The sequence below is a fragment of the Strix aluco genome, chromosome W (genome assembly GCF_031877795.1).
Source record: "Strix aluco isolate bStrAlu1 chromosome W, bStrAlu1.hap1, whole genome shotgun sequence".
Classification (NCBI taxonomy): Eukaryota; Metazoa; Chordata; class Aves; order Strigiformes; family Strigidae; genus Strix; species Strix aluco.
This window is the reverse complement of record NC_133970.1, coordinates 49,009,731-49,022,311: the sequence shown is the minus strand read 5'-3', so window position 1 is coordinate 49,022,311 and position 12,581 is coordinate 49,009,731. Positions and strand designations below refer to the sequence as shown.

The 12,581-nt window shown below is 47.2% G+C and overlaps 1 protein-coding gene across 4 annotated transcripts in view; it reads right to left on the bottom strand.

The window, feature by feature from the left end:
- LOC141917562 (A disintegrin and metalloproteinase with thrombospondin motifs 6-like) overlaps positions 1-5,080 on the bottom strand; it is a 135,414-nt gene extending 130,334 nt beyond the window's left edge. For 3 of the 4 annotated variants that reach the window (XM_074810851.1, XM_074810853.1, XM_074810854.1), the window contains exon 1: positions 4,738-5,080. The gene's annotated coding sequence lies outside the window, so the exon portion shown is untranslated. Of the gene's footprint in view, positions 1-4,105; positions 4,174-4,737 lie in introns of those variants that run through there. The other variant, XM_074810852.1, reaches the window with a different exon arrangement.
- Between the last annotated feature and the right edge of the window lie 7,501 nt (positions 5,081-12,581).

Here is a 12,581-nt window from a genome sequence, read left to right as displayed (position 1 = left end):
TAACCTTGAACTACTAGTTCTATACAACTTAAGACACACACATCTGCTTTATGTTAAATAGGCACACAAATTCATAAAATTAAGATTTCTTGTTGCTCAAATACTGTGTTCAGATTTGTTCCAGCTATAATCAGTGCTATGCACTCATTGATTTCAGCAGTGAAAACTAGACCCAATACACTGGTAGACAAAGGAAGAACCTGGGAAAGAATCCAAAGTACAGTTGTCTGATCTTTCTGCAGCATGTATTTTGTTATTTACCAAAGAACAAATTTCTGTATTTGAAACTATTCATCATACACATTCTAAGTTTTTAAATATTTGTTGTATATATATTAACTACAATTTGATGTAGTAGAATAATTTTTACTTTCATTTTGCAGGTCACAGGATTGAGCAAATAACATGTTACCCCCCCCCTTTTTTTTTTTTACATTTAAAACACTATTGCAGTAATACTAAAAAGCAGCTTTAGCTATGGCCAGGGATGAAACAGAAGGTCTACACAGCCAACTAACAGTCCAGTATCATGGGATACCAAACCATGTGTTGTGTCAGCTGGTACTTAATCAGTCCTCTTAGCACTCTCAGTACACCTCTGTATAGAGCAAATTCTGCAGAGGCAGACAATGGAGAAAGAGAACACCTGAGAAGGGAAAACTGTTTAAAAACAAATTTCCAAAAGCATACATAGTCATTTATACACACACTAGACAAATTTGCCTTTCTAAAATTTTGGGAGTGATTTACAACATTCAGACTGGTAATACCCCTCTAGACAGTGCATTATTTGTAAAGGTTAGGAAAAAAAAAATCATAGCGTGTCATCTCAAGAAGAAATCGGTATCATGCAAATTCTATTTACTAACATCACAGTGAATATTAGGAAACTTCTTAGCCAAAATGCATCTAATTATTACCATGTATATGAGATTAATCTGATCATTCCAATGCCTACTTTTTAAATATCTTTCAAGACGGCACACAGGATTTAATTGGGTTTGTAGAGGGAATTAGAGATACTTTGCAATCGTAGCTTGGACTTAGTATTTTTTTCTGGGGAAGCATAAGGATTTAGTGATGCCATTCACATGTGGCAAGGCCTCAAAGGATATTAAGAAAATCTCTGGTCTGGCGTTTCATGTAAAACCTTTCTTTCCTACCTAATATTTTATTACAGCTTTTAGACTTTTACAAGTTTTGAAGAGACATAATCAATCCCATACTCTTTGGTTACATTCATATGCCTTATTTCCAATCTGAGAACATCCAGTTTCAAATTACAATCACTGAATCTTGCTTTACCCCTGTCTGCTAATCTGCTTTCTTCTCCTTGCATGGATAGTTATAATCTGATACAAACACCTCTTGACACTTCCTGATAAGTAGCTCAACCTATTTGGTTTACCTCACTGTACAATCCAGTTTCCAGATGTCTTTTTTCTGAACCCTTTCCAATTTGTCAGCATCCCTTTTCATGCACAGACACCAGAACTGGACACTGTAGTCCAGTAACAGCTCATTATTGCCATATATAGAAATAACATTGCCTCACAGCTTTTACTTAGCCAAAAAATCATTACAGGGAGCTCATGTTCAGCCTGTTAAGCTGATCATAAGTTACCCTAACATTAAGATCTCCTGCAACTACAGCATCTAAGGTGCTAGTTAGCTCAGAATACTGAAAGTAAACTACAATGTCCATTATTTAGACACCACTGGCCCATGTTAAGCCTTGGTCAACAGCATCCAAGTCACCTACGTCTAAGTATCTTTTCAGGGGTCTGTGCAAAACAGCCTCCCTCATTCTAAGCTTCACACAAGAAAAATCTCCTTTCACATTAAGCTTGCTGAAAGTTTCAGAAGAATCTTTAGCCTCCTTTCTGAAAGTACTATATCCAGCTTGAGCATCAATACAAATAGGCCACATGTAGCTGTATTAATGCTCTGAATTAAGGAGTAGTCACAGACATGAAGGATAAAGCACTCTGGTAACTCCAGATATAGTACTTCCAGTATCAACTTAGGTAAGAACCTCAAAGTATCTGCTGTCTATGCCGTTTTTCTTTCTATCTGCCTAGATAGTACATATTCAGCATTCCACTTTTGATTGTGGTGAAGATGACACATTTTGTCACCACTAAGCTTACAATAAAAAGTGTTTCCTCTGCCTCATGGCTGAACTACATGTTCACCCACAGTAAGGTCAGGTATGGTTCCATTTCCTGAACATTTACCTAGAACCACAGTTCCTGAATAATTATAAAAGCTCTGCCAAATAGCAAAGAAAAAATACAAGACGTTTTTCAACGTCTCCAGTATGCTGGTGACAAAGTGGGTGCATGGCACTGGCATTTCTACTGATGACAGTGGCAGTCCTGTCACTGGTGCCATGAGATTCCTACCCACCGAAACACATACAAGACGACTACTTTGGGGCAGAAGGGGGGTGGGGGGGGTGGGCAGGGTGTGTGCAGCTAGTCAAACTGCTCAGACCAGTCACCTTGGGACCCTCCATCTAAGCAAAGAGATATAGTTAAGGCGTCTTGGGCAACTAAAGCGTCCCTTAAACTGAAGGTAGATGAAGTTTTAGGACAGTCAAGCTGCCAAGAGACCACTATCCCCAGAGCCGGGCTGAGCATCACCACACGTGCCACCTCCCCCACCCGCACCTAGGGACAGCCACGGCCCCACGGCCCCACCGCCCCCAGGGTATCCACATCAGGGGCGTCCACCACAGAACCGCCAGGCTCTCGCGAGCGCAGCGGCGGCGAGGTCTCGTGGTAGGAGCAGAGGTGCCGAAACAACACGAAACAGCAGCACCGGATCACACAGACCAACCGGGGGTTACGCTTCGGGGCGGAACCGACGGACCGAAGGGAGCGACAAACGCGTCGAGAAGGAAACGGCCCCGCCGCTCCGTGGCAGACAGGGAGGGTGGGGTCACCACGTCCCACCTCGACGGCTCAACCCCCGCGCGCCGCGCCTGCCCGCCAGGGGAGGGCCGGGCGCGAGCTTCCCGCCGCCTTCCAGCCCTCCCCAGTCTGGGCAGGCGGCAGGGCGCACCGCGTCAAGGCACGGCCATCCGTGCCGGCAGTACGAGTAGTTGCTAAGGAAATATGGAGGGCGGGCATCAATCACACAAATTCAATTACAGGTATCGGGGCTAGCCGTGAAGAGCACTATAGGGCTTCAAAAGCCGGGGATTAGCCGTGCCCCTGGGAGCTCCCCAGGTGTAAACAGGGACGCATAGACCGCGCTTGGAAGGACTTGGTGAAAAGAAACAAGAAACGGGGTCCGGGGAGTGACGGGGAGGAGGCTGGGGAAAGGGGGGATGGTGTACGTACAAAGGGAAAGAATGGATCTTTCCTCACCGGGTATTAATCAGAAACCGAGGCGAGAATAAAAAGTGTTGCTGTGCGTGCCCCGATGTGCGGCGTAGCCGGCCACCCCCCGGAGAGGACGCAGCTGCCGTTGTCTTAACAGCCTCTCCCCTCCGCCTACCCCACGCCTCCCCTCTGCCCCTGTCGAGGGATCAGCTGTCATTGTATTTCCGAGGAAAAATTAAAAAAAAAAAAAAAAAAGGAGGGGGGGGACACGACGAAAAAGCAAACAAGAAAACAACAGACTATAAAAACGTCTACGCACACAGCCCAACACGTATATTATATACACACAAATACACCTCTACACACACAAAGTTTTTTAAAAAACAAATTTTGCGGGATATACTAGTATTGAAGTTGGAGGTCACCAGACACATATCCCTCAAAGAAAATTCAGAAGGGAAGGGGAAAGAACAAAAAACTAAACCACGCCCTCCTCCCTAGAGAGACTGAAGGGAAGGATCTGGTTGCTGTGGTGGAGTTAATCCTAAAGTTAACTTTCAGCAGTCCATTTCCAGACAGCAGCGCTGAATCTATTTGGATAAAACGCGTGTGACCCAGACTCTTGGCGTTTGGCCCAAACGCGTTGCACCGGCAGCCCAAACAAAAACAAGAGTCAATCTGTCTTCCTGTCTCTCCCCTCTTGTACAACAATGAAAAAAAATTAGCGAAGACAAAATCCGCATACACACATCGCCAGGGAGCGAGAGCCTACTTACCTCCCCCTACCAAAGTCCCTTTGAACCCCGAGCCGCTACAGAGACAGACACACACCGATAGATACAGCTCCGCGGGATTAAGAGTCTGGTAAATCACAAACGGCTCGAAGTAAATCAAAACCACACGCTTCCATCTTTCTGATGAGTCCGGTGAGAGCCCAACATCCCCGCCAGCATCGGTCTGCGGGACCGCGGCCACACTGACCTTCCAAGCTCCGGTACAAAATATGCACTTGTCTGACCGCTAAAACAGACACGGCACAACAAAACAACGCTGGGCGTTTTAAATTTAAAACAATCCAGATTAGTTGTGGGTTCTCGTTGGGGTTTGGGAGCTGTTTTGTGGGTTTTTTTTTTTCCCCTCCTCCTTCTACCAACGATTTAGTACTTAAGTATGAAAAAATATTTTTAAAGTTTCACTATTCGAGACCGTGTTTCATAAGTCAGTACTCCCGGTTGAAAATCCTTGCACCCCCTTCCCCCATCATCAAAGGTTTCCCTCTGAAATTACTCTAAATCCACCTTGCCTAATGCAACATAAATCTCCCCCACTCCCCAAAGCCCTGCACGTACCATTATTCGGGACACAAGAAAAGCAAAACTTTCATTGAATAGCGTGAAATCTTCCTTACCGTTTTCATCTTCAATTTCTGATATAAGGTAAGTTTCAAACAATAGAGATTGCATAGGACGATTCCCGTATTCCTCTCTGCTTTTCCCCTCTGTGCAAGCAACCATCAGGGTTATATTCTCCAACAGAATGAAATTGTCTAGCCTTCTTAAAAGGAGTTTTTCGAAAACAGTCTAGCTTGGCAAGAGAAAGGATGCCATCAATTCACCCTGCACACTTTGTTTTTCCAACAAAAAGAGGGGGAAGGAGCAGAGCAAGAAGAAGAGCAAGGAAAAAGAGGCTTATATTGGGGTGGGTGCCCTCCTCTTGAGCAGCCTCCTCTGTGCAAAATACCATATGAATATCATCTGAGTTAGGACGGGGGAAGAGGAAAGCAGACAGAACAGGAAGTGCTCAGGAAAGCTTGGTTGAAGTAACCGCAAACCTCCTCTCCCTGCCGGCCCCCGGCCAAGCCTAGTGCAGCAACAGCAAAAAACCTTGGCAACCTCGCCCAAGGAACGGCGCAGAGTATACTGACGTCAGTCTGCAGATGTGCCCCGGGCCGGCAGCGTGGCCGCGCATGCGCACCACGCCACACGGAGGCAGGGGGGGAGCAGGGGTACAGTCGGGGTAACGAAAAACAGCGCGGGGGGGAGCTTGTGCGCACCTCGCGGCGGAAGGGGCGGGAACAGTGTCCCCGGCGCGACTCTCGCCCGGTGCCGCGGGGTGAGGCGGGAGCAGCGTCGCCTGCGAGGAGCCCAGTCTCGCCGCAAGGAGGTGCTCGGGTGGCCGTGCTACATCTACTGCAGCTTCGGCATTCAGTCGGTTGGCGCCGGGCAGGCGCTGCCGGGGGTGGGGTAGGCCCCCTCCCCGTCGGCGGCCCGGGTCGCGCTCCATAACGACCTTTATTTAAAAAAAATAAATTATATCGCATGCACACGCCTGCAGGGCTACAATCTTATTGGTGTCACAGTGGGATGGCTCCTATGACTGGAGTGTTGGGATGGAAGGACACAGGCTCTTTAGGAAGGACAGGCAGGGGAGACAAGGGGGGGGGGGTGTCAGTGGCCAGCTGGGGTACATGGAGCTCTGACAGAGGATGGGTGAGGAGCCAACCGAGAACTTGTGGATTAGAGGGAGGGCAGGGACAGGAGATGTGATAGTGGGGGTCTGCTACAGGCCACATGACCAGGAAGACCGAGCAGATGAGGCCTTAAATAGACAGACAGAAGCAGCCTCACGTTCACAAGCCCTGGTCCTCATGGGGGACTTCAACCACGCTGATATCTGTTGGAGGGACAACACAGCAGGGCACAAGCAATCCAGGAGGTTCCTGGAATGCCTTGATGAGAACTTCCTTCTCCAAGTGATAGAGAAGCCAACGAGGAGAGGTGCCATGTTAGACCTTGTTCTCACCAACGAGGAGGGGCTGGAGGGGAGTGTGGAGCTCAAGGGCAGCCTTGGCTGCAGTGACCATGAAATGGGGGAGTTCAAGGTCCTGAGGGCAGCAAGGAGGGCACACAGCAAGCTCGCTGTCCTGGACTACACAAGAGCAGCCTTTGGCCTCTTCAGGGATCTGCTTGGAAGAGTAGCATGGGATAAAGCTCTGGAGGGAAGAAGGGCCCAAGAAAGCTTGTTAATATTCAGGGATCACCTCCTCCAAGCTCAGGAGCAATGCATCCTGACAGAGAGAAAGTCAGGTAAGACCACCAGGAGGCTGCAGGGATGAACAGGAGCTCCTGGACAAGCTCAAACACAAAAAGGAAGCCTACAGAGGGTGGAAGCAAGGACAGGGAGCCTGGGAGGAGTACAGAGAAACTGTCCAAGCAGCCAGGGATCAGGTTAGGAAAGCTAAAGCCCTGAGATAATTAAACTTGTCCAGGGACATCAAGGGCAACAAGAGAGTGGCAACTATAGGTACTTCGGTGATAAGGGGAAGACTAAGGGAAAATGTGGGCCCTCTCCAGAAGGAAACGGGACACCTGGTTACCTGGGATAGGGAGAAGGCTGAGGTACTCAGTGACTTTTTTGCCTCAGTCTTCATCAGCAAGTGCTCCAGCCACACTGCCCATAGACACAGGAGGCAAAGGCGGGAACGAAGAACTGCCCACTATAGGAGAAGATCAGGTTTGAGACCTCCTAAAGAATATGAAGGTGCACAAGTCCATGGGACCTGATGAGTTGCATCCACGGGTCCTGAGGGAACTGGAGGATGAAGTGGCTCAGCCACTAGCCATCAGATTTGAGAAATCCAGTGAAATTCCTGCTGACTGGGAAAGGGGAACCATAACCCCTATTTTTAACAAGGGAAAAAGGGAAAAAAAGGAAGACCCGGGGAACTACAGGCCAGTCAGTCTCACCTCTGTGCCCAGCGAGATCATGAAGCGGATCCTCCAGGAAACTCTGCAAGGGCACATGGAAAATAAGGAGGTGACTGGTGACAGCCAACATGGCTTCACTAAGGGCAAATCCTGCCTGGCAGATTTGGTGGCCTTCTACGATGGGGTTACAGCGCTGGTGGATAAGGGAAGAGCAACTGACATCATCTACCTGGACTTGTACAAAGCATCTGACACTGTCCTGCACGACATCCTTGTCTCTGAATTGGAGAGACATGGATTTGACAGATGGACCACTCGGTGGATCAGGAATTGGCTCAATGGTCACACTCAAAGAGTTGCGGTCAATGGCTCCATGTCCAAGTGCAGAGCAGTGACAAGTGGTGTCCTCAGGGGTCAGTATTGGGATCAGTTTAACATCTTTGTTGGGGACATGGACAGTGGGATCGAGGCACCCTCAGCAAGTTCCCCGCCGACACCGAGCTGTGTGCTGCGGTAACACGCTGGAGGGAAGGGATGTGCCATCCAGAGGGACCTGGGCAGGCTGGAGAGGGGGGAAAGGGCAAACCTCATGGAGTTCAACAAGGCCAAGGGCAAGGTCCTGCCCATGGGTCAGGGCAATCCCAAGCACAAACCCAGGCTGGGCAAGGGGTGGTTGGAGAGCAGCCCCAAGGAGAAGGACTTGGGGGGGGGTTGGGGGGTGGAAAACTGCCTGTGAGCCAGCAATGTGCACTCACAGCCCAGACAGCCACCCATGTGCTGGGCTGCACCCAGAGCAGTGTGGGCAGTAGGGCGAGGGGGGGGATTCTCCCCCTCTGCTCCGCTCTCATGAGACCTCACCTGGAGTACTGTGTTCAGTTCAACTCTGGGGCCCCCAGCATAAGAAAGACATGGACCTGCTTGAGCAGGTCCAGAGGAGGCCATGAAGATGCTCGGGGGGCTGGAGCACCCCCCTGTGAGGACAGGCTGAGAGAGTTGGGGGGGTTCAGCTGGAGAAGAGAAGGCTCTGGGGAGACCTTAGAGCGGCCTCCCAGGACTTAAAGGGGTTACAGGAAAGGCGGCGAGGGTCTTTTTACAAGGGCATGCAGTGATAGGACAAGGGGTAATGGTCTAAAACTGACAGAGGGAAGATTTAGATGAGATCTAAGGAAGAAATTCTTCCCTGTGAGGGTGGTGAGGCCCTGGCACAGGCTGCCCAGAGAAGTTGTGGCTGCACCAGTGCACCGCTGTGTGGGAGACGTTGGCCTGTCAGCCCTGCGCAGCCCCTGAGAAGCAGCCAGGCTTTGATGAGAAACAGGCCTTGGGCGAAAGATCAGAAACTGCCGAGTTGTGCCAAGGTGGCAGGGAAAAACAACGGCCAGCTGCAACACTGAGCTGTGGGAAAGTGCTGAGCTGTGAGAAGTTACCGCCACGTGAACAGCGCGTGAACGAGAGGGTGATTGGTCTGCACAGCTGAGTTAGAGGGGTCTGATGCTGGTAGGAGAAAAGGTTGATAGCTGTCTAATAGCTGATTTGCTAATGATGAAGTAAGAGCTTTAACCAGAGGCTCAGACAGGATGCGGTGTGAAGCACTCACTCTTTATTATGTTCTTGCAAGACCAGGCGCCCCCATCAAGTGGACGCGCCTACCAGCCATCATGCAATGGTTTATATCCCTTTCTCCCAACCGCCAGTTCCCTCCCCTGATTCCTCATTGGCTGAGTACTACAGGGTGTACAGACCTCCCGAACCGCCTACCGATACGCCCCTTCATGTATGTGTTCATACCTGGCATGTTCATGGAAATGAACCTTGGCTTTCTCCAGGGCGGAGAAGTTAACATGCATGAGCTCATCACGCAAGCCTACTAAGATGGAAAAGTTCGCCCCAAGTCTTTCGGTATCTGCATCCATCTAAAGCCAGTTCCAAGTACTGGGTCATCACAGTTGACAAAAAGACCACTTGCCTTCTAGCCCTAGGCCAGGGATTTCAATGGTTGTGAATTGCTCTCGCTGATTGCTTTGGTGAATCGCTCCTGCCCTTCCCATCGGGCTTATTATGTGAAAACAACATTCTTTCCCTTACAGTAAGAATAAAGGGTCTTTCCTTCTGCACTTCAATGGAGAGTCCGTGCCTCAATTGCCACACCGCTGCCCTTCCTTCTTTCTTCCACTGACCTCAGTGTTTGCATAGGTAGTTCCCTCACCACTCCTCACAACTCCTCCCAGGTTCCCCTTCTTAAATACGGTACCGCAGAGGCGCAGCCACCGTCGCTAATTGGCTCGGCCTTGCCCAGAGGTGGGTCCAAATCGGAGCCCGGGGAGCTTCGAGCAGCTTCTCACAGGGGCCACTGCTGTAGTCCCCTCCCCTGCTACCAAAACCCCCCACAACACATGCAAACCCAGCACAGTGTGGCACCACACAGTGCGTGCAGGCAGGGCTGGGCCCACATGGGACCCCTGGTCAGGACCGGACCCCACTACACTGCAGACACAGTGCAGCCACACTGCAATGGTTACTCAGCTGCCACTTGCTGCATGGGCTTCAGAAAATACCTACCCAGATGGAAATCATAAAATCACAGACTGGTTTGTGTTGGAAGGGATCTTAAAGCCCATCCAGTTCCAACCCCCCTGCCCTGGGCAGGGACACCTTCCACTGGCCCAGGTTGTCCAAAGCCCCGTCCAACCTGGCCTTGAACCCTTCCAGGGAGGGGGCAGCCACAGCTTCTCTGGGCAACCTGTGCCAGGGCCTCCCCACCCTCACAGGGAAGAATTTCTGCCTTAGATCTCATCTAAATCTCCCCTCTGTCAGTTTAAAACCATTGCCCCTTGTCCTATTGTTACCCAAAAAGTGGATTCGTGCCCAGCGTGCCATAGCCCAATCTTAACACACTGAGGAGAGATATTGTATTTATTCAGACCTGGGTGCTCAGTGGACTTTTCCACAAATCAAGCACCCCAACAGCAGGTTTTCGTGCTTCTTCTATACACAAAAATCAGAGGTTAGTGCTTTTCCAAACACGCCTATTAGATACTGATTGGTTAGTGATTACCATACAATTATATGGCTTCCATAATGCTTTGACTACTCTGCATGCTCAGGGGAAGGGTCTTAACCTGGGCAGGGGTCTCTTTGACCTGTGGGTGTGTTTTTTAGTATTATAATGGAGGTAGTTCACTGTCAGGACACTCAAAAGTTAAGCTTCGTTGCCAAGATAAGTAAGTGAATAGTCACTTTGCCAGGTTGTCAAATAACTCATCCTCAACACAATCCCAGACATTCTCTTTATGATCCAGCATGTTCTGCTTATTTTCTAGGGTTTGGAGATCAAAGCTTGTTTTTGATGAACTTCTTATCGAAAATCAAAGTCAACTTGACCACACTTCAAAGTCTTGCTTGACCAGGTTTCAAAACCTCATAATTGTCCCCATATGTGTGGTAACCATGGCTGCTAGCAAATGTGAAGTATACTATATCGCTATCACTACACTCCCTGATAAAGAGTAATAAAATAAATAAAATATGATAAATAAAAATAGTGAGCTTATTTGATGGCTTTTATTTTTGTTTCATCAGTTCAAATAATATCTATATACATTTTTGATGATCTGCAACTTTTTAGAAATGAAACTTGCATGGAAAGTAGTATGAAGATTGTTAGCATAAATTTTTCTTTGCTGCAGGTAGAAGTCTTTCTGGCAGTGATAGGAATTCTACTGTAAATTCTGATAATATGTATAACCCATTTGGGCAACTGTGTGTCAGAAGCTATGGACATTTATTGAGCACAAAGTATATTACTCCATGTTTTAACCAGTTTGTTACTCTTTCCTGAACATGGAAGTAGTTAGTTAAAGCATTCAGCACTCTTGACTTTACTTCAGGGTGCTGAATCATTTAGTATGTCAGTCAACAACTGATAGGATTGGCAAAGACACTTTGTGATGGTTTAGCCCCTGCCGGGGTCTGAGACCACGCGGCCGCTGCCCCTCCCCCACAAAGGGAGTGAGATACAAAGCCCCGGGACTGAGATAAGGACAGGTTTAATACAGCAGTGCAATAGCAACACAACAAACAACAACAATAACAGTGATAACAATGAACAGAGCAAAGTATCTACCGATACAGCAAAGAGAGAACCGGCTGCGCCAACCCACGCGTCCACTGATTCTTCCTGTGCTCGAGATAGGATGTGATGTTAGCATGGCATATGAATAACCCAGCTAGAGCTTCCCCCCACTGTTGGGGAAACTTAACCCTGTCCTGGTTAAACCAGGACACACTTTTATTAAAAATAAATATTTCTAAATAAATTTAAATAAATAAGTTTAAATAAATAGTAAAATTTATTAAATAAATGTTTAAATAAATATTTATATTAAACTTCAATTTAGCATTGCTAGATATATGCAGAGATATTTGGGATTGGTTCCAGGAATCTTGCTATTAACTAAAATAAATATAGAAAAGATAGCTGCAAGTCTTTGGTGAGCAGTGCATTGCTGTAAGATGAGATTCTTGTTACCTATGCATTTGGATAGACATGCTTGAAAGTGATCTAGTCAGTGAAGACTTGAGGATAATAACCTATCATATTTAGAAATATCCCAGCAGTGTTTTAAAAGTAAATATAAAATTATGTTATAAATTACAAAAATACACTTCTGAATTTTACCTGAAATAAAGACTCTCGAAACCAGAGCTTAGTTTAGAGAGGAGATATTGCTCTGTTCTGTGCAGGGTGCTAGGTGGAAAGCTTCCACAAATCAAGCACCCCACACAAAAGAACTTCAAAGTATTTATACACTCCAAACTACATGATTACATATTTACTATAGTAATTATTGGTTAATTACTTATTGTTTCTATCCCTCATTGGTTAGTTACATGCTTGCTCTGATTTAAAGTTACAGTGGGGTTTTAATTTTCTGCACAAGCTGAAAGGGTGAGGGTCTTTATTCGGGCGGGGGTCTTAAACTGATTTATGTAAAACAATTTTAATGAGCTTCCATGTCCCAGGATGTTTCTCTTCTTCAAGGACGGTAGCTCCTGATTAGAGGTTCCTTACTAATTATTGTTGATGGTTTGTAGAACAGACTGACCTAGCTGATGCATCTAATCTGTCCTTGTATTTGATGAGAAACACTTGTATGGACAATAATACATACTCTGTGTCCTTGGGTGTGATGAGAAACATTTGTGGATCCTGCAATGTGCAATGAGAAGCAGTTTTGTGGCCTACGATTCCTGGTAAATAATACATTCTATCCCACAGGTAGCAAGCACATAAAATTTAATCAACTCTGAAAAAGGCCTCTTGCTCAGGGTAACACTAAAATACTTTGGTTGACCATATGGTGAGAAAAAAATAATACATGATAACCTTGCATTTATGTGTGCTATAGATTCTGTGCTTTATCTGTGCTTATAAGGAGAAAAGCTCTTGATGTGCATAAGGGCTTCATTTTTAGTCCCCTGAACTAAAAGATATTCTAGGGGTGCTTGAAGGCAATGGTGCTATAGAGATTCAGTATTTTTCACTGAC